General features: G+C 41.7%; 1 protein-coding gene across 2 annotated transcripts in view; it reads right to left on the reverse strand.

Moving 5' to 3' along the window:
* The window catches only part of SPOCK1 (SPARC (osteonectin), cwcv and kazal like domains proteoglycan 1), a 260,129-nt gene that overhangs the window by 214,389 nt on the left and 23,242 nt on the right, over window positions 1-22,498 (reverse strand). Inside the window, exon 1 of one of the 2 annotated variants that reach the window (XM_064276528.1) lies at window positions 4,597-5,108. The exons of the other annotated variant lie outside the window; for it this stretch is intronic. The gene's annotated coding sequence lies outside the window, so the exon portion shown is untranslated. Of the gene's footprint in view, window positions 1-4,596; window positions 5,109-22,498 lie in introns of those variants that run through there. 2 annotated transcript variants of the gene reach the window in all.

Here is a 22,498-nt window from a genome sequence, read left to right on the forward strand (position 1 = left end):
AGAAATGTTCATCTTAATGGTCCATAATAAAGGGAAATTACGAGCAACTTGAATGTCCACCTGTGGGGAAATAACACCCCAACCCACTGTCTTCAAGCTGATTCTAACTCACAGAGACCCTATGGGACAGAGTAGAACCGCCCCCATAGAGTTTCCAAGGAGCCACGGGTAGATTCCAACTACTGATCTTTTGGTTAACAGCTGAGCTCTTAACCACTACATCATAGTTAACTTAATTATAGGATGTCCATTTATGAAATATCACAGAGATATTATAAAGGAAGAAATAGACCTGTATGCCCTAACATTAAACAAAAAACCAAATCTGTTGCCATTGAGTCAATTCAATGTACTAAAGGTAGATGTTGATGATAGCTGAAGATAAGAACACAGGTTTGACAATATAAATTCCCTACCCCACACAGCAAATAAATGGCAAAGCCAGTGCTCAAACCCAGGTCTGTCTACTTCCAGAGAGATGTTCTTTTTCTTTCCTGTTCTGCTTTCCCTAAAAAGAAACATCTCTCCCCACACCAGCCTCAGCCTCCACTCCGTTCAGACACCTGGGCCCTCAGTTTCTCCTGACTGTCCTCTATTTCCTGGGGCTCTCCCTGCAATAACCCATGGATGAATTCAGACTCCCCAAGCCTCTGGGCTGACACCACAGCTGCCTATCCCTGACCTGGTCTGGAAACACCATCCTCAAAACGCATAGTCTCCTTCTGCTTCCCTGAGAATCTGACCACAAAATCTCGTCTGCAGCAGGTGGACGAAGCCAAGTCATGACCATGGCCTGGGACCACAGCAGGTGTTTCGTCCTGTGAGATTTTGGCACTTGCCTCTGAGACGTAGGAGCTATGCATGCTCCACTCAAGTCTGGAGCTAATGATGTTGGCTGGGAAGAGCTCTGCCCCTCTGCTCATGTGCTAAATAAGACATTCCGAGCAACCACTGAGAAGCTGAACATGGCTAATTTGTGCATCCGGATCATTAGGAAAGAAGGCATTAAGAGGGGTCTACTACGGCAGCTGTGGAAATATGCTCCATAAAATCACAGGTCACAGATTTTATTAGCCTGGCCAGTGAATATCCCCTTCTCAAAGCTATCATCCCACACCTTCTCCTGCTCCTCGGCTGCCCCAGGATCAGGAAAAAGGACACTCATCCAGTGTTTTTGCCAAGAAACTGATTTCCATTTAAAAGTGGAGTGGGAGAAGGGAGAAAAAAAAGGAGAGGAGGGGAGGGGAAATAAGTGGAAAGGAAGAGAAGATGTGCATTTTACTACACAGTATTGCCTAATTAGGGGACTGATGATAACATCCATGAACCTGCAAAATAACATATATTATTCTCAGTTTGCCAGTGAGGAAACTGACACAGAGATGTTAAGTAACTCGTTTGTGGTGACACAGCTGGTGAGTCTGAAACTCAGCCTGTGTGAGTGTCATGCTGAAGCTGATGCTCGGAACCACTGATAATGAAAATAGCTTATCCGAGCGACAAAGGTGGTAACTACAATGCCAGGCAGCAACATGCTGAACCCCTCTGTCCACTTTCCAGCAAGAAATATGTCAATCATAAGATCCCAGAAAGAATTTAGTACACTATCCCAGATGGTGAAGAAAACATTGCACCATCAGAAGTCAAAGCTGGATTGTCAGCTATTCTAACAAGCTTGTGTTACTTTTATAATAATACAAAATTTAACATTTATTTTAAAGCCAATTCTTATGCCCAATGAACTTAACTCACTCTGACTTAAGAAACAACAGGAACCAGGTGAGCCTTGTGTTGCCTTCAGTGACATGTATGTGGTCCCCACCCGGGTGGACAGACGCACACCCCCTGGTGGCAACATGGGACTAGGCAGCATGAACATGCAAAAAAAAAAAACAAAACAAAACCCAAAACACATAGGTTGCTGTGGAGCTGACTCCAACTCAGGACGAACGCATGTGTGTCAGCAGAACTGCACTTTATAGGGTTTTCAATGGCTGTAATCATTTGGAAGTAGATCGCCAGGCCTTTCTTGTGAAGCACCTCTGGGTGAATTTGAACCATCAGCCTTTATGTTAGTAGCCGAGTACTTGACCATTGTGCCACCCAGGGGCTCCATCAGGACCTGAGAATGGCCTCAACTCTAAGTAGAGGGAAAAGACATTCATAAAAAAGTCTTAGCCATCTCATCCATCAAAATGATCAGAATTTATTAAAATGTTATAATAGTAAAGGTGCCTGAGTTCTGTTTCATTGTAATTGACATAAATTATTCATAAGACATTTATGAACAAAAGAGGTCAATTACTTAAAATACAAAAGAACCAGTTCTGACCTAGGAGAATATGAGGACATAAAAAAGCACAATGTTTCCAGGAAAAAGGTGCACTTAAAAGATTGCTGTGGCTCATGTAGTCTATCTTTTGTACCTGTGCTTCACTTTAATGTGCTTAAAATTCCTACAAAACACAAAGCTTTTTCTGGACTAAAGGCATCCAGATAGTAACTCTTTTGGTGTTGATGAGCATGATTCCACCATTATTATTATTCAGCAGCCATGGTTATTTACCATGTAAGGACAGAGAAACTCAGAAACTTCAGGAATTTCCAAATTTTCTTTAGTATTTACTATAAGTTAAGAGTCTAGAGGTTGGGATCAGAGAGATGTGGGTTTGAGAGAGGCAGCTGTGCCCCTTTCTACCTAAGTGGTCTTGGCAGGTTACTCAGTAGTCTAGCATTCCATTGCAGATAGGCAGATCTACTTCACCGAGGTGTTGTGACAGTCTGATGAGATAATATGTGAAAGATGATACCTAGCACAGAGCCTAAAACATAGTATATATTCAATTATCATCCTCACTACTCTTATCAGCTCTTTGTAGCTTGGTCCTAAATTACAGAAAGTGGGTATCCACCAGGGGCAAGAGACCTTGCACATTTCAGAGGCCCAAGGTCCTGGAACCATGATTCCATTCAGCCTTCTCAGTCTCAAAATGATAGACTCAGTTCCACAAAAAGAAACATTAAAAGATCTTTTTGAACATCAAATTAGGGTCCACTTCATCCAGGACACTTTTGCTGAGTAACAAGACCCACAACACTGCTGAAACCATATGACAACTAAGGGATTATATATCTCTACTTATTGTTGGTAGCTGCTGTTGAGTTAATTCTAATTCATGGAGACCCCACGTGTGCAGAGCAGAACTGTTCCATAGGGTTGTCAAGGCTGTGATCTTTCAGAAACAGATAGCCAGGCCTTACTTCCAGTGTACCTTTGGGTGGATTTAAACCACCAACATTTCAGTTAGCAGCCTATCACTTAACCTTTTGCACCACCAAGGACTCATGCGTCTCTAGTAGGGCAGTGTTTTGCCTTGTCTCCTCCCAAAGATTATAAGGTCTAGGAATGAATGATGAAAAAAATTTTTTTTTCCTAAATTCTATGTAACAAGGGTGCATAACAAAGCCTTGCGCACAAACCTACAAGGACATATTCTTTTTTTTTGAATGGGGGGTTTACAAGGTCCTTGACTCTGAAAACTCTCTATTAGAGAGTCATGGGGTTTGAGTACTGAGGTAACCAAAAGCCGATATGCCAGCACCAGTGGTAAACGACTAGAAAAAAAGTGTCTGGTTGAGAAGAAGTGTAGCAAACACTGTTGATCCAAATAGATATGCTCTTGAGTCCTGGGAGACTGGGATCATGATGCATGTTGGGGAAAAATGGGCAGACAGGTTCAGCAAGGGAGGTTTGCTGTATAAAGTTGGTACTCTCCCATTTGCAGCCAGCAGCTTCCATCTGTCTGCTTTCTGCCCTGTCCTATAGAATTGGCAGATGCAGGCGTAACTGAAGCCAGAACAGAAAAATCTGCAGGTAAAGCCTGGCCTAGATTGAGATAGGAATGTTCAGATGACCTCTCAGAGCCTCAGGTGAGACGGCCACCTCCCTCAGAGCAGAGCTCTAGGGAGGCAACAGAGGCAACATTCCCTGGCCGCCTCCCTAACAAGTCCAAACACCAGCTGAAGAAGGGGAACTAGGTAGCTCTGCACCACACATATCCCTCACGGTCTGCTCCACCCCCTCCTTCTGTTTTCTGTAATCTAATCTAATCCTGGCTTCTCAGGCTGGTTATGGACCAGGGAGATGAAAACATCCAGTGAATCTTCTTGCAGCATCTGTTTCATTAGATGATTAAAAAAAAAAAAAAAAAAAACCCATTGCGGTCAGTTCTGACTCTTAGGGACCATATCAGACGGAGTTACCCTATAAAACAGAGTAAACTGCCCCATAGGATTTCCAAGACTGTAATCTTTAAAGAAGCAGACTGTCACATCATTCTCCATGGAGCAGGTGGTACGTTCGAACTGCTAGCCTTTTGGTTAGCAGCCAAGCATTTAACCACTGTGCCACCAGGGCTCCCTTTACTAGACGGTAGGTAATTTAAAACTTTATATTTATATTAAGGCAATCACTGATATATTATGGAATAGAAAGCAAAATTCATATAAAGTTGTATAAAAGAGACTTCAAGAACATATGTGTTCGCTGTGGATTCTGCCCCCTGAACCTCAGAGTAAGCCTTTACTTTTACTTACCCTTAGGGGCTCTTTCTTAGAAATGTTTGAGAATGTTCAAAGTGTTTACCAAGTTGAAGAGAAGGAAGAGGAGAGCTGTCCAGGGTACTGATACCTAAGATGGAAAATCAATAGCAGTAAAACTACAAAGAACCTTCATAAGCAAATTGTTTTTTTTTTTTTTATGGGACCAAGAAACAGCTCCGGGCAAAGCCAGTTAATCAAAAATGTATTTCATGCTCCCTGGGACAGACTCCCTCTGCCATCTCTTCCCAGGGATCTCAGTTCCACTGGTGAAACATCCCAGGGTTTTTCAAAGAACTGACCTTTTGTGCCAAGCATTGGGTGAGATATATATGAGTTACTAAACATTTGTGGCTCCCTAGGTATGAATATCAAAATTAAAGTTATTATTACTTCCATCCTTCCCACGGCTAGTTTTTCAGAAACACTTGGCTCTGGATTTATAAATGGGTAATCGGAGACTACTCATTTCCAAGCCCTTTCTTTCTGCAATTAGGGCAGATTCATTTATGCTTCCCTGGGATAATTCCTAAGGTTATTAAATTCCATTCCTTAACTGATAACACTGAAACAATCATGACAAAGTTAGTGCTGATTGGAATTGGGGTTTTGGGAGGCATCTTCTAACTATTAAAAACCAACCAAAGCTGAGAGAAGAATGGTGGCGTCTTCCACTGTAGGACTTGGTAAGTGCTGTACCATTTAAGTCTTGCTGTTCCTCTGTTTCTTTTGTCCCGTGTTGTTCAACCATTGCTAAAATAAGTTGCACATGCAACTAAATAAACTAAGCAAATTACAGTCCTGAACTTGCCAATAACCAGCTCTCGTACTGCATGTCTCAATGTGCCAATCAATGGCCAGTTGCCTCCCTTACATTAGTCCCTTACATTAGGTAAGGTCTATAGTGATAGTATAAAACATAAATTAGGTCTTAACTGCACACGGAAGACAGATGCAACAATAAATAATGGACAAATACCTATGGAGTTTCCTAAGACAAACATAGAGCCAAACACAAGGAGTAAAACCGTTCCTTTTTAGTCTTTAGCAATAAATGCTGAGCATCCAGAAGGTAAGACAGAGCAGAGAGATAATCATTTTGAGCACTATACTGGCTGCAAAGTTCTTTCCACCAAAGGAGGAAAACTGATGTTCTTCTGAAAGTTACATTCACTATTTTGTTAGTTATGAATTTGATTATTTTTTAAAAAAGCCTCATGACTTTGTCTTCCACAATCCGGCCTCAAACTTCCCCTCCAGAATTTAGTCCTCATCCTCCAACATTTACCTGCCTTCAGTTACACTAGACAACTCACCAGCCCTTTAACACTGGTATGCTCTCATGCCTCTACAGCCTAGACTTGTACTTTCCAGCACAAAGTACCATTCTATTCTCAAAACCACTCTGTAAGGCCAGTATCATTGCCATTTGACAGACAAGGAAACAAAATTAGAATTTACCAAATATTATGCAACTAACACATGCCCAGACTGGAATGTTAACTACAAATATGTCTAAAGCCAGTAAAATATAAACCTCAGGAGACCAGAGATAGTGTCTGTTGTCTTTGCTACTATATGTCTCTCACCTAAAACAGTGTCTTAAATATGATGGGGCTCAATAACAATTGCTGAATGAATGTATGAACGACCCCATGCCCATGGGCTTAACCACTACTCTATCCTACTCTGTGAAATCAGGAACCAAGTCATGGTCATCATTTCAGAATCCCAAATGCCCAAAGGGACGTGCTCAGTTAACGCTCCATAAGCTGTCTGTGCAAAGAGTATCTCTGAATGGATCCTGGAACATGCAGTTTCTAAGTCACAAAGATTCAGAGCTGGAAGAGTCTATGGAACATCTCCAGACCGGTATAGGTAGAGAGGATTTTAATTTATCCATTCAGCAAACATCTATAAAATTCATTTTACATGCTCAGCACTGTTATAAGCACTAGGCATTCAGAAATGGGTAAGACAGATATAGCCCTTGCTCTTAAGGAATTTACATTCTAGTGGAAGGATTACAAGGGAGGAAAGAAAGGAGGGAGGGTAAAGAGAGAAAAGAAGGAAGGGAGGGAGGTAGAAAACATTAGATATAAGAGCTAAGGAGCAAACTTAAAAAAAATAATTTATTGACATGAAATTCAAATAATATAAAATTAACCATCTTAAAGTGAACAATTCAGTGGCAGTATATAAGCAGTTGATTTTTTTTTTTTTTAGAGGAGAAAATGTATTTCATGCCACAAGGCCAGCAATTACATAAGACTTTTGTTAAAGCTTTAGATTATAAATATTTGTTCTTTCTTTTTTATTTTTTATTGTACTTTAGATGAAAGTTTACGGAGCACACTAGTTTCTCATTAAACAATTAATACACATATTGTTTTGTGACACTGGTTGCCAACACCGCGACATGTCAACAGTCTCCCCTTTTTGACCTTGGGTTCTCCATTACCAGCTTTCCTGTCCGCTCCTGCCTTCTCATCCTTGCCCCTGGGCTGCTGTGCCCAGTTAGTCTTATTTTGTTTTATGGACCTGTCTAAACTTTGGCTGAAGGGTGAACCTCAGGTGAACCTTCATTACTGAGTTAAAAGTGTGTCCGGGGGCCATACTCTCAGGGTTTCTCCAGTCTCTGTCAGACCAGTAAATCTGGTCTTTTTTTTGTGAGTTAGAATTTTGTTCTATGTTTTTCTCCAGTTCTCTCCGGGGCCCTCTATTGTGATCCCTGTCAGAGCAGTCAATGGTGGTTGCCAGGCACCATCTAGTTGTGCTGGACTCAGTCTGGTGGAGGCTGTGGTAGTTGTGGTCCATTATGAGCACTTGATTTTTAAAAGAGTGATGCAGTAAAGAACTCCTGAATGGTCACTTTCAATTATGGGGTCAGGGAAGACTCTCTGAGCAGGTGACATTTAAGCCATGATCTGTCAAGGAGACAGCTTGGTGAACATCAACAGTGGAACATTCTAGGCAAAGGGAATAGCCACTGCAAAGGCCACAAGGTGGGAACTGGCCCTGGAGTGTTGGAGAAAGGGACAGATCTTGACAGATTTCATGACTTTTCTAAGAACACACAGGCAGTGGTAGGGCCTAGAATGGCCAATCCTTAGATCCGTATCCTTACAGCCGTGACTATCCAGGTATCTGACCAATATGTTGAGGTCTAACAATGTGCTGCTCCAGACTTGGACTCGCCTCACGACCACCACCATGTCATGGCAGGCCCAGTGCTCTGCTTTCACATGGAAGTCTTGACTGGCTCTTGCTCAAGTTGCCAAAACTAACGGTGAACAGGCTACAGGGAAACCAGATTATCAGACTTTCTGGGCACCATCTCTGCTCGTATAAATCACCAAGATGCATGATACAGTCCATATAGAAAGGCCAAAGGAAAATGAACTTTGTGCTCCAGACAGAGTCAGTTCCACCCTTGGGCTCAGCATCTTGAGTGCTGTGTGACCTTGGGCAAGTTATATAGCCTCTCTGGACTCTAAAGGGAAGTGGTAACATCTCCCTTACATGGCGGTTAGCAGGACTAGATGAGACAACGTGTCAAGAACTTAACATTAACCTTACCAAGTCCTCAATAAATGTTTGTGTCAGCTCTTTCCTGCATGATTCCCCTCAAACATTCATAACAGTTGCACCAGTCCAAACTGGACCATTTTTCTCCTCCAGGTTTCTCTACCAGGTCATCTCCAAGTTGAAGCACAGCCCTGAAATCATCTTTCGTCTAATCTCCACTTCCCCTTCTGGGAGCCACCTCTCCTGCCAGCCTGGCCCAGACCTCCACCAAGAGCCTCTCCTGTGATGTCCCCTCTCAGTAAAGCTGGACTCCACCCTTATAACACCCTCCATCAGAAACCTGATCACTTCGCCACTCTCCCAGCCAAGGCAGCCAACGTGGGGAAAGGTGAAAGGGGGTTTGCACCCTCCACTCAGTGAGGTCAAGCTGGAAACGGATACCTGGCACTCTACAAATGTAAACAATACGGTGAAAGGAGAAGAAAAACGATGAAATAAAGGAACGTCCCTTTTTATCAATTATTTCTTCCTTATGCAAATATGTAACAGAGATTTTTGGCAACAGATCTCACTGGCTGGGGTTAAACTCACCATCAGGCCTTTTGTGATTCTAAAACAAAGCTAATGAGGGGGTGTGTTTCTGCATAGTCCAAACAGTATTCATTTCATGCCCAATCCTTTATTAAATGGGTAACAAATCTCCCTAGTGTGTTCCTTCCTCTGATAAACAAAAACTCCATCTGGTCTCTTTGTGAGCCTTGTTCAATCGACAAGGGTAAGAAGCCCTGGATGCCAATTTACAGTCCCTGTCACAAAGGCAGGCTTACTGAGCCACCTCTCTTCCTCCTAACAAGTTTCCCTCACTGAAAGCCAAGTCAAAATCCAGAATTTTGAATTCAGACTGATGAAACAGGGCACTGATTTTTAACTGATTTCTAAAATCCAAGTTGACAACATTGCAGACTAAGTTCCCTACTGCTTTAGGTGATGGCATTAATGGAGAGAGTATGACAAAGCTTTATAGCAACCCCATGAGGTAGCTGGTACCATCACCCTTGTTTCACAGCCAAGATAAGAGAGCACATGGACTTGCTGAAGCATCCAGAGCTAGAAGGGGTAGAACAGAAATATAAATGCAAGTGGACCCGGAGCCACCCTGCACCAGAGGCTACAAAGAGCCTGCCGGACTTGTTGAATATGTTGTGAGCAATCAAAAATTTGGGAATTTTACATATAAGTCCAATATAAATTTCTGGATTTTTTATTTCAATTGGAAGATCTGCCACGCTTGGGCTTGCGTTCCCACATGGTTGCCTCCTTTGCCTTCTCATTGTCTTCTTTACCCCTTTTAGACTCTTTTTTGCGACGGATCCCTTCCTTTCTCCTTCACTCGTACATTATTGCCTGCCTGGTCCCAAAGGCACTGGTGTTTGCACCACCTATAGCTCCATAACAACCTATCTTTCTTTACAGACTAAACAACCACACAGTTCAGAATCCATACTTCTTTCTCTTAGAGAAGAATCCCAAGACAATTTGGATATAAATGCTCCAGGGGGGGTTATTTTCTTTAGTTTAAAAGCAGTTCCCAGTGCTTGGCACTTCTTTGTTTGGCAAACAACATGATAACTTTTTTTGGTTTGTTTTGTTTTAACAGACTGTCTAATTATTCTTCCTTGGAATTTTCGCATCTGTTTAATTAATTTAGCAATCCTCTGCCCTGGAGGAGTTTTCCCCTCCTTACAGGCTTTCCTCTGCTTTTTTTCTTAGAGTCTTAACTGTGCTAAATACCAGTCTTAGTATTGTCAGATCCCAGAGGTAACTTTATAGCAATGGAGCAACCAAGGAACCTCTCCCACCCCATATTTGCCCCTGAGCTGGGGTCTTACCCTCACATATCAAGAGGTGGCAGATGAGGAAGACTTCTACATGATTTGCCTTTCTATAGAGTTAGCAATGATCTCAACCAACAGTCCCAACCCCATGGCCAGGGCATTAACTCTCATCTGAAATGACAGATTCCTTTGGATGAAAAGTTGTTAACCAGGAGTCTATGCACAAAAAATGTGATGTGCGTTTTTGTGATGCTGGGAACCCAGAGTGAATGTTTACCTAGAACTCTTCAATCCCCCTTCCTAACAGCACCCTGCTTTGCTTACTGAGAATCATTACTCCCTATTGTACATAGACTTGGAGGGACAATGGTTTCAGATGCCCACTTCCCACTATAAAGACAGGGTGACAGGGGTGGCTGCTGACCCTTCCTCTCTCCACCTGGTTCATTCAATTCCATTGACCATCCTGTAATTCTGCCTCTTGAAGTAGGGGCCCCAGGGCAAGGGGAACACTGGACATTACTCATGGAAGCAGCACCACTTCCATAGTCCTTTCCCATTCCCAAGCCAAGGTTTTCCAGCTTCTCATCACCTCTGTGAGCTTTGGATATCTTTCTTATGATGCTTTAGATAGCCAGAGTCATGTTCTGTTGCTAACATCCAAACAGCTCCGAAGCAATATAGGTTCATGGTCTCTAAAGAACTTGAAAGAGGTCTGTGGTTTGGAGTCACAGTTTAGGGCACTGAACAGTCAGTTGAAAGGCAACCATGTCTGGGAGACCAAACATACTGTAAGGGCTGTAAGGGCTTAGAGTGATTGGGGTGAACAGATCATCTTCAACATCACAGTCCACAAAAAGCTGCTCCCTGGCGATGAAAAATACTGTACATATCATGAAACAGAGTCCCCAAATAAAGCTAATCACAGTCATAATAAATCTCCTGATAATTCTGACAAAGTCTGCTCAGGATATGCCATGTTCCTCAGGAGCCTCTAAACTCTTTCCCCAGGTCACAGTGCATATCACGGGATGATGGTGGGGAGACTTCACATAGGACTCCACACAGAAAAGGCAGCCAGCTGTGGCTGTGCCATAGAGGGGATGAAGTCCTAGGGGCATTGTGATAAGGGAATGAACTTATGAACCTGAACACACACTTGTATTTCTTTGTGCTCCAATGGCAATCATTGGTTATGCTGTAAAACCATCATTGCCGTCACCTACAAATTTAGTAATGACTTATATTTTGACTTACTTTTCTACCAGTTTCTGTCTTATATTGTCTACCAAATTGTGAGCTTCTGTCTTATAAATATTTTTGATTTCTCTTAGAGCAGCCAGTATTACAATTAAGCTGACAAAATATTACCAACAAGTTTATGATAAACAAGTTGTTTATATATCCTGGCACCAGTGAAAATGCTGTTTTCTCTAAACTGTTTCTGTTTTCAAACATCTCTAGGAGTTGCCTAAATCTAAGAAGGAAGATGGAAGATTTTAAAAGCCTATCTTTTTCATCAAGAATTCAGTGCCACAGCTACCCAATTTCCATGACGTAAGAATAAGATCCAATAGATGTCATATTCGCAGTAAGATCTAAGAGTTGTCATTTCTAGTCTCATCTTTGGTGATATATTATACATGGAATTATCTCAGTGTGAATCCAGGCCCCTAGCACAATATTTGAACAAGCTTTATAGTTTTACTTTCAATTTGGTGAGAAAGTTGTTTTATTTTCTTTTTTTTCTCCATCCCTGGGGAAACAGAAGCCTTTATATATACCCCTTTTGCTCTAGTCTCCTGGGAACCAACCCCCTTATAATGCCAACTGAAATAACCTTATGGAAGAATGTGTGCTTACATCACAGGTTTTCACCCAGGATTGATTTTGCCCCTTTTCTCCCAGGAAACATTTTGACAATGTCTAGCATCTAACAGGTAGAGGTCAGGGATAGTGCTAAATGTCCTACAAGCCAGAGGACAGTGTCCACAACAAAGAATTATCTGGGCTAAAATGCCAATAGCTTCAAGATTGAGAAGTCCTAGCTTAGATATACAAGGTATACCTGGAGGAGCTACTGTTTAAAACCTTGAGGTTGGAGTCCATTCTATATGGGGGCTGGGAAGTAAATGAGCCTGACTGGAACAGGAGGCATAGGAAATGGAAAACAGAAAAGTGGGGCTTGTCCCTAAGGAATCTCCAGAGAACAAGTCTATAGCCCATGTCATATTGGAAGGATCTTTCAGAAATTATATAAACTAATTTCCTCATAATCCTGTTGAGGAACTGAGGTCCAGAGAGAGGAGGCAGACTTGTCCAAGGTTCCTAAGAAAGTTAGTTGCAGAGCTCAAACTAGAAGAAGTCTGTTCTGATACTCCCAGCTCTGTGTTAATTCTACTCTACCATGCCGATCTCAATGAAAAGAAGAAAGGAAATACAGCTGAAGAACTACCACTGGACTTTGAATGTGTTAAGAGAGGTGGTAAATGAGAAGATAACTTTCTGATCAAGGAAGGAACCAGATGAAACTGAAGACTCGAAGGCAATGGATTTATTTAACAACAAATACATACCAAGTATCTACTATTTGCTGAGTATGACCTTGAGTATATCTCACCTGAATCTAGACACCATCCCAAGAATAGATTTGATGCATTGAACACTAATGTCTGAAGACCAGACAGTTGTGGAATGATGTCAAGGACATCACACACGAAGAAAGCAAGAGGTCATTAAAAAAAAGGAAAGAAAGAAAAGAACAAAATAGATGTCAGAAGAGACTCAAGAGACTCTGAAGTTTGCTCTTGAACATAGAGTAGCTAAAGTGAGAGGAAGAAATGATGAAATAAAAGAGCTGAACAGATTTTAAAGGGTGGTTCCAGGAGACAAAGTAAAGTATTATGATGAAATGGGCAAAGACCTGGAGACAGACAACCAAAAGGGAAGAACACGCTCAGCATTTCTCAAGCTGAAAAAACTGAAGAACAAAATTCAAGCCTCGAGTTGCAATATTGAAGAATTCTACACGGAAAACATTAAATGACACAGGAAGCATCAAAAGAAGATGGAAAGAATACACAGAATCACTGTACCAAAAAGAATTGGTCAATGTTCAACAACTTCAGGAGGCAACATATGATGAAGAACTGATGGCACTGAAGGAAGAAGTCCAAGCTGCACTGAAGGCATTGGTGAAAAACAAGGTTTCAGGAATTCACGGAATACCAATTGAGATGTTTCAACACAGTGCTGGAATCGCTCACTCATCTATGCCAAGAATTTGGAAAACAGCTACCTGGCCAACTTAACAGATCCATATTTATGCCCATTCCAAAGAAAGGTGATCCAACAGAATGCAGAAATTATCAGACAACATCATTAATATCACACACAAGCAAAATTTTGCTGAAGTTCATTCAAAAGTGGTTGCAGCAGTATATTGGTAGAGAACTTCCAGAAATTCAAGCTGGATTCAGAAGAAGTTATGGAATAAGAGATATCATTGCTGATGTCAGATGGATCTTGGCTGGAAGCAAAGAATACCGGAAAGACGTTTACCTGTATTTTGTTGACTATGCAAAGGCATTTGACTGTGTGGACCATAACAAATTATGGCTAACACTGTGAAGAATGAGCATTCTAGAACACTTAATTGTGCTCACAAGGAACCTGTACATAGACCAACAGGCAGTTACTTGAACAGAACAAGGAGATAATTGTGGTTTAAAGTCAAGAAAGGTGTGCATCAGGGTTGTATTCTTTCACCATACTTATTCAATCCATATGATGAGCAAATAATCCATGAACCTAGACTATACGAAGAAGAATGCGACATCAGAATTAGAGAAAGACTCTTTAACAACCTGGGTTATATAGATGAGGCAACCTTGCTAGCTGAAGGTGAAGAGGACTTGAAGCACTTACTGATGAAGATCAAAGACTACAGCCTTCCGTATGGATTACACCTCAACAAAAAGAAAACAAAAATCTTCGCAACAGGACCAGTAAGCAACATCATAATAAATGAAGAAACAACTGAAGTTGTCAAGGATTTCACTTTGCTTGGATCCACAGTCAATGCCCATGGAAGCAGCAGTCAAGAAATCAAATGATGCATCGCATTGGGCAAATCCGCTGCAAAAGACCTCTTTAAAGTGTGAAAAAGCAAAGATGTCAACTTTGAGGACTAAGGTGCACATGACCCAAGCCTTGGAGTTTTTGATCGCCTCATATGCATGCAAAAGCTGGAAGACCAAAGAATTTATGCCTTTGAATCATGGTTTTGGTAAAGAATATTGAATATACCATGGACTTCCAGGAGAACAAACAAATCCGTCTTGGAAGAAACACAGCCAGAATGCTCATTAGAAGCAAGGATGGTGAGACTTCATCTCACATACTTTGCACATGTTATTATGAGGGACGTCACGTTTCGCAAAGCAGAGGGTCCATGAAAAAGAGGAAGACTTTCAATGAGATGAATTAACAGTGGCTATAATTTTTTTTTTATAATTTTTTTATATAACAATGGGCTCAAGCATAACAACAACTGTGAGGATGGCACAGGACTGGGAAGTGTTTCCTTCTGTTGTACACAGGGTCGCTATAAGTCGGAACCAACTTGACAGCACCTAATGACAACATATAATAAGCACTGGTTAAGATGCTAGAATGGGAGAGATAAAGCACCTGCTGCCATGTGACTTACTTTCAAGTGCAAAAGTGGCAGACACGATCACGAGCAAGGCTAAGGCCAAAGATAAATGGAAGTTTAAATTAGGTCTGATACCTTTACATCCGCCTGAAGGCTCAAAGACCTATGAAAAGGCCAGCTCCACAAATACCTTTAAAAAGAGTTTTGTGGGATGATGCAATATTCTGTTTCAGGCTCTAGAAACTCTATAGGGTGCTAACAATTGTATTCCTAGGCAATGCAACAGCAGCAGCAGCAATAGTAACAATACTAATAGTCAATATTTGTTGGGTACAGGTCTATGTGCAATTATGTACTATCTCATTAAATTCTCACACCAACCTTTTGATGTAGGTATCATTACCCCAATTTATAGATGTGGAAACTTGAGTTCAAAAATGTAAAATAACTAGTCTAAGGTTGCACAGCTAAAGGAATTCACACCCAGGTCTGTGTGTCTCCAAACCCTATGCTCTTAATGACTAGGCTCAATGGTATCAAGATTATTTTAGAACTTTCAGAGCTAAGACCTACTAGCCACTCCATGCCAACACATGAATCTCAACTTCCCTGTTCCTCTACCATGGTCCAAACAGCATGTCTTTACCCATAAAGTTTTATACCAAACAATTATCTTCATCAATATACATTGCATTTCCCTCTGTTTAAAGTAGCTTCTCAGAAAAGTTAAGTTGTCAGCAGGCTATGTATTTCAAACTCACGCATTTCACACAAACCATAAAAAGACATACTATGGTGGGGACCACCTTGTTTGAAATGTAAATGTTCGTACATTGTTAAACTCTGAAAAGCAGAGAGGTTATATGAAGTATTCATTTGCACTTTTGAACACCGTCAGGCAAGACAGATTCCTTGCTGCCCTATAAATTTTCACCACTAGATTAAATTTTGTTAATGGGACCAAGAACATTCAAAATAACCCATTTTTCTATATGAATATTTGATACATGCCATTACTCCCTCTACCAGATTTAGTTTATCTTTTTTTTTTTTAATCCCTGTCAAGAATCTCATCAAATGGCTATCTGCCCAGGCACAAACTCACCGGGTCTCATGGCCCACCGCAAGAAGAATATCAGGGCAACCAGGGAGTTCAGGCCAAAAGTGGACCAACCCTGCTAGCTCAATGAACACTCCAGATATACATGTATGGGAATCTTAGTCAGCACACATTTACAGAACACCCACCATGTTCTGTATAATTGTATCAAAAAGCATAACTGCTTTTATACAGATTATCTCATTTAAACCTCACGAGAAGTCTGGGAAGTAAGTTGCTGTTCCCACCTCATCAATCAGAAAAAACTGAGGCTTAGAGAGGTTCGGGCCCTGCTCTGGGGCACACAGTTAGGACATAGCCAGACCAAGATCCAAATCTATTTTTCTAAATCCAAGTTGTCTATTCTTTGTCCTTGTTCACTGCAGTTCGCATTGCACCAATCACTTAAGAGAGGCAGCCACAAATAAAACATAGTCCTGGCCTCAAGGAGCTTATAATGCCATAGGGAAAATAGATGTGTCCACATAACTAGGGACATCAAAATTTACAGAACACTTACCATGTGCCAGGCACTGGAGTAGGCTCTCTACAAACATTACTTCATTTCATCCTCCCAACAACTAGATGAAGTAGGTGCTATTACCGTTTTAAAGAAAAAGAAACTGAGGTTCAGAGAGGTTATGAAACTCACCCAATGGCAGAGGGTACTTAGAGGCCAATCTGTGATTCAAACCTCCCTGTGGGTGACTACAGAGCCCATATCATTAACCACTGTGCTCTGATACCACTACATCAACAACAAACCAGCGTTCTACGGGACTCTAACTATAGTAGTGTATAAACAATGTGTGCTGAGGACTCAGAGGTGGACAGTGTCCTATGGGGTAAACCGGGAGAATATCCAATGGAAACTGAAATATGAGCAGGCTTTCACAGAAAGCAAGTGCCCCTGATGTACCTAACACCCTGTAGGTGCCATCACTTGGTCATCGCCAGGCTGCTCCCTCAACACCCTACTCTCCCCCTGGACAATCCCACCTCTGAATTAATTCCTGTCTCCAGACAGCCTTCTATGACCATATATATTTCACAAGCATGAGAAGTCACATGGTCATATATTTACCATTTTTGCGTGTCTTTCTCCCCCATGGCGAGCACACCACTGACTTCCACTGTACCCAATACAGAGCACTCAACAAGTGTTTGCTGAGCTTAACTCAGAAGCAACATTCTTGAAATAACCACGTGAAAGGGTGAGCAACACTATGCAACATAAAGAGTCAAAACTCAGCTCACAAGAGGTGCTCTGTAAATGTCTGCTGAATAAAGAAAAAAAACTGCCCATCAGCTTGAAGCAACGGAGAGCTAAATTTATTTACATTAAGATGGCTTTAACCAATTCTTGGGACTGAAATAGTTGCTGGAAAAAAAATTACAAGTGACAAAAAAAAAAAAGGACAAGAGAGGAAAACCCCTGGTAGCACACAGTAGGCATTCTGTTAGTGTTTCTTGTCCTGCTGAACTCGTCAGCTGACAATTCCTACAAAGAGAAAATCGTACTAGAGTTTGAGTTGCCATTTATATCTGAGAGGGCAACATGACCACTATAGTACCCATCTAATAAACATATGTTATCTGTGTGCCTCTGATTATAAAGGTTACTGCGACTTAAAATCCCATTAAGAGCGCCAGAGCAGCTGCTCCTGCGCACGTCTTACATATTAAATCAACACGGACAATTTGCTTCCGTGGCCAGCAAATGGCCTGAGTACCTGGCCTTTGAATTACAGGGTTTTTTTCCGATTTCATTTCTGTAAAATAGCCTGCTCAAGAAAGTCAGTGATTGTTGCACTTCAACAGCTACCACTAAACAGTGCAGTCCTGGCCTTCAACACTATGCCCACAACATTTCTACATTTTCCAGAAAAGTAAAAACAAAATGATACTCTACGAATTTTTTAAAAAGATGGTCAGAATGGCCCTGAAATTTAATCCACAGGAAATGCCCAGTTGTGCAGGCTGATTTATGTGAAAACTCCAACACTTCTTTGTGCCCTCCCAGTCATTTTAATACGTTTGTGATGGCAGGATAATGAGGACTTGGAAAACAAGAATAACTGGGGTCCATCCCTCCATTAATAGACAGGGCTTGATGTGGAGAGGGAAACAGTAACAATATTTCCAAGCTACCTGCGTTTCCACATAGAGAAACCAATTATCCAGGGGCCCCTCTTCCCTGCACGAGGACAAGCTCTCTGTTCATCAATATTTCAGGCACTGTCATCTGTGCATTATTTAATAAAGCAATGGAGGGGATGAGTTTATTTTATTTTCAACCTTTCCACCAGAGACCCTAGGTCCACTGCGCACGTGCTAGAATTCAGCTGGCAATCATAGGAAAACATATTTGCTGATTTTTTGACGCCGAGGGACTGTTTCTAGTCTTGAACACACTCCAAGGTTATAATACACATTCGTTACCCCAGGGACACCTGGTCCACGTCTGTTTGTGCTGACTGAGGTGAGCTCACTTCAGAATCCAATAAACGTGATGCAATCTATTAGCAGATCACCAGATATTTACTGAGCACCACGCAGTGGGGAAACAAAGTTTATAAACCAGAGTCCCTGCCCTCAGAACCTAAAGGCTCCCTGTAGAGACAAGATGAAACTGCACAAACAGGTAAACAATGAAAACTCCAGACCAGCTAAGTATATGATTGACTATCACATCCATGGTGCACGGGGCCTGGCAGGTAAAAGGCATGGGGAGTGGCTATGTGTCTTTTTTTTTTTTTTCTTTTTCCTGTACAGTAGTTAACTCCTTTTCTTCTAGCCCCCAGTGTCCCTTTTATGTACAGTGTGGGTGGGAATATGGTTCCCAGTGGTGCTTGCCTCATATCCCAGAAGGGAAGGGATCAGATACTTCTTTTACCCCAGCCCCAGTACAGCTGTGGGTAGGAGCATGGCCTGACCTCAGCCACCACACCCCTTGCTGGAACCTCTGAGTCTGCAGGGAGTGACTCAAAGAAAATCCAGAAGTCAAATTCATCACAGTCAAGATGACAGCACTGGGACTTGGCCATTTCTGATGTATGGTTTTCAGCAGAGCCCTCAATTCCTGCCCATTGTCCAAGCCCCCTAGCAGTTCTGGGAACCTCTGCCATTCTTCAAATAAATCACCCTTTTCTTAAGAGAGCCAGAATTGGCTTCCATTTCTTATAACCAAGACGCTGACTAATCAGGCCCTCAAGAGCTGTTTGTGGACAGAGAGATCGAAACTTTGATCCAATTGCTGCTCTATCTCATCACCAGTGCTGGACTATGCAACCAGCAGGCTGAGCATGCGCTTCGGGTACCAAAATTATTTTTCTAAGGCTGTGATATTTTATTCTACAAAACAAAACAAAACACTACCAAGCTGTGGACTAAAATCAGGGTAAACATCAAAACTTTATTGGTTTTTCTTTCATTTTATAGTTTAGCATTGTTTTTATCTTGAATTGCACATTTTGAACTTGGGGATCCTGGCTCTGCTCATTACACAAATACATGTGGGTTTATCAAATCTCCTCAGCCAAGGTACCCTCTCCTTCAGAGGAAAGGCTGGGTGACATCTATTGTCGTACTATATCTAGCTGCCATGTATCTCCACTATCCGTCCGTCTATCAGTTTGTCATACTGCGGTGGCTTGCACGTTGCTGTGATGCTGGAAGCTATATCACTGGTATTTCACATTTTCAAATATCAGCAGGGTCACCCACAGTGGAGAGGTTTCATTGGAACTTCCAGAGTAAAACAGACTAGGAAGAAAGGCCTGGTGATCTTCTTCTAAAAATTAGTCAATGAAAACCTTTTGGATCGCTACCAAATATTGTCCTATATAAGGCTGGAAGATGAGCCCCGCCTAGGTTGGTAGGATCATGACAGTGGAGCAAGACTGGGCAATGTTTCAGTCTATAATATACAAAGATTCCATGACTTACTCCTGACAGCAACAACAATGACCATATATCTAGCACCCTCTGCGTATTAGAGAAGAAGCCCTTGTGGCGCAGTGTTTAAGCACTAGGCTGCTAACTGAAAGGTCGGCAGTTGGAACCCACTACCCACTCTATGGGAGAAAGATATGGCAATCTGCATCCATAAAAATTTATAGCCTTGGAAACAATATGGGGCAGTTCTACTCTATCCTATAGGGTTGCTGAGTCAGAATCAACTTGATAGCAAAGGGATTGTTTGTTTTTTTTCTGTGTGTTGGGTCATTACTAAATTCTGTGCATAGCTTTTACCATTTATTGTTTACAACAATGCCACAGGGTATGTATCATTAATACCACTTTACAATGAAGGCCTCTTTGGGCCTCTATCTATCCCCTTTACTGTAAGTAACCAGCTCTTGTTTAGACAGCTAGTAAAACACAGAGCTGAGATTTGAACCTACTCTAAGAGATTCGAAAGCTTCTGTGTCTAACCTAACCACTGAGTTATGCCATTTAATGATTACTTACAGGGACATATTACAGTACTTTTCACAATTAAATCAAATTACCAAGTCCTGGGAACAAAAAGAGACATGAGCTGTACCTAAGCCAGCGCCCTGTTTCTGTCTAAGCTTTCCCTCTGGAAAGAGGGACTCCTTCTCCAACTTCGATAGGAACACTTTTGTGACAACTCATGCCGTCAGGCAATAATCCCACATTTAACTGAAGCCCTTCCTCTTCAAGTTAAACACCTCTCTCCTCTCCATGGGGAAGAGACAAGCTGACCTAACTCGGGTATAATTGGCTTTCATGTCCTTCAAGACAATTACTAGGTCTCCCTGCAGGCTTCTTTTCCTGAGGCTACAATTCCTAATTATTTTTCATACACGCCCTAATTTCCAACTCCACAATCAAATCTGTTGCTCTCCTTTGAACCATGTCCTGGCTGTACCTTGCAGTTAGTGGTCCTGACACATGTCTACCCTCTCAGGTCTGACTCACAGAGGCAGAGGTGAAAAGGTTCATTCTCGAAGGTGAATAACAGTCCTATTCCAAAGGAGAGCATTTGTCTTGATCAGAGACCCTATTCCAAAGCTGATTCATTGTCAGGTCTAAGCACCCAGGGGTTGGCACGGGCCAGGGAAGAAACAGCACCCTGGCTTAGCATCAGGGAAGTTCTGGCCCTTCACCAGCCCTGGACTAAGAAATGACAGAGACGGTGAAAAAAGAAGGGACCAGCACTTGGATATAGTGAAGGGAGAAGAGGCACCAAGTGCCCTATAGAGAGGGCATCACCCAAGGAACAACCTTGTCAGAGGATGAGGCCAGCACCACCTTTCACATGTTGTCTCCTCTACATTACGCTCTCTCAATCCCCTGGATCCTGATACACACATGCCTTTGCAAAGCTAATTCCTACTCATTCTATAGACATCTATGATTCAGGCCCTGACCTCAAGGAGCTTATAAGATTTTTTTTTTAAATGACTCTAGGAGTCACAAGAGAGAAAAACAACCAGTTACTATGGGAATGAGTGTGAGTTATGAACAGAAAGGAATTACTTACTATGCCAGGTATGAGGGAAGGCTTGTGGAAATGGGGACATTGGAATTGGAGGCATTCGAGTTGGGCTCTGAAAAATGGGTATAGATGAGACGTAAAAATAGGGAGTAGGGAAAACATGTGGTCAAAGGACCAGAGGTCACAGTAAAAGCCCTGGTAGGTTGGACAAGCAGGGGAAATGGAAGGCATCTGAGCATAATCGTGAGATGACTGGAGCTGTACATGATTCAACATCTTTACAAGTGTAAACGTTCTATCTCTAGAATGAACATGTAAACTTCTTAGGGGCAGGGAGTACACTTGTGCCAGGGAACAGTACAGTAGATTAATAAATGTTATGATTTGGTCTATTCATTAGCAAGAAATGCTAGATTGTTCTCTTAGGTGTAACTGTCAGTCATTATACCAGCACCAGTTGCTGTTGATTCCAACTCATGGCAACCCCATGTTTGTCAGAGCAGAACTGTGCTCCATAGGGTTTTCAATAGCTAATTTTTCAGAAGTAGACTGACAGGACTTTTTCCTGAGGTGCCTTTTGGTGGGCTCAAATCTGCAATCTTTCAGTTAGCAGCTGAGCGCTTAACCATCAGTTAATTTGGCATCATGGTTAGTTAAGAGCTCAGACTCCAGGTGACACAGCTTTCAGCATCATAGCAACATGCAAGCCACCACAATACAACAAACTGACATATGGGTGGTGTTCTATGCATATGCATATATGTATGCATATGTGTATATATATATTACACACAAACAAATGCATATATAATTAATTACTTGCCTTGTTAGGTACATTTTTCAACAATAATTACAAATGACTATAAGAACCCATTACTCGTTAAGTTTTCAGAGAGATGAAGCCTTTGTCAGAGAAGGTAATAAGCCAAAATGACTCTCCTATCACAAATCAGTTGTAGGGGAAGGACAGGCTGATGGCTAGCATGAATAAAAAAAAAAAGCATGAATAGAACAGAAAAATGATGTTAAAAATAGTATTTGAAGTTAATATGTGGTATATGGTGAATGAAATGCAACAATAGTTGATACAATGCCAACAAAACCCTAAGGACTCTGCTTCCCCTTTGTGATGGTTAAGGTTGTATGTCAACTTGGCTGAGCCATGATTCTCAGTGGTTTGGCAGTCATACAATGTTGTGGTCACTTCCATGATGAGATTTGATATAATGTGATCACCTCCATGATGGGATCTGCTGTGAACAGCCAATCAGTGGAAACAGAGTTTCCTTGAGCATATGGCCTGCATCAAAGAT

The sequence above is a fragment of the Loxodonta africana genome, chromosome 2 (genome assembly GCF_030014295.1).
Source record: "Loxodonta africana isolate mLoxAfr1 chromosome 2, mLoxAfr1.hap2, whole genome shotgun sequence".
Taxonomy (NCBI): domain Eukaryota; kingdom Metazoa; phylum Chordata; class Mammalia; order Proboscidea; family Elephantidae; genus Loxodonta; species Loxodonta africana.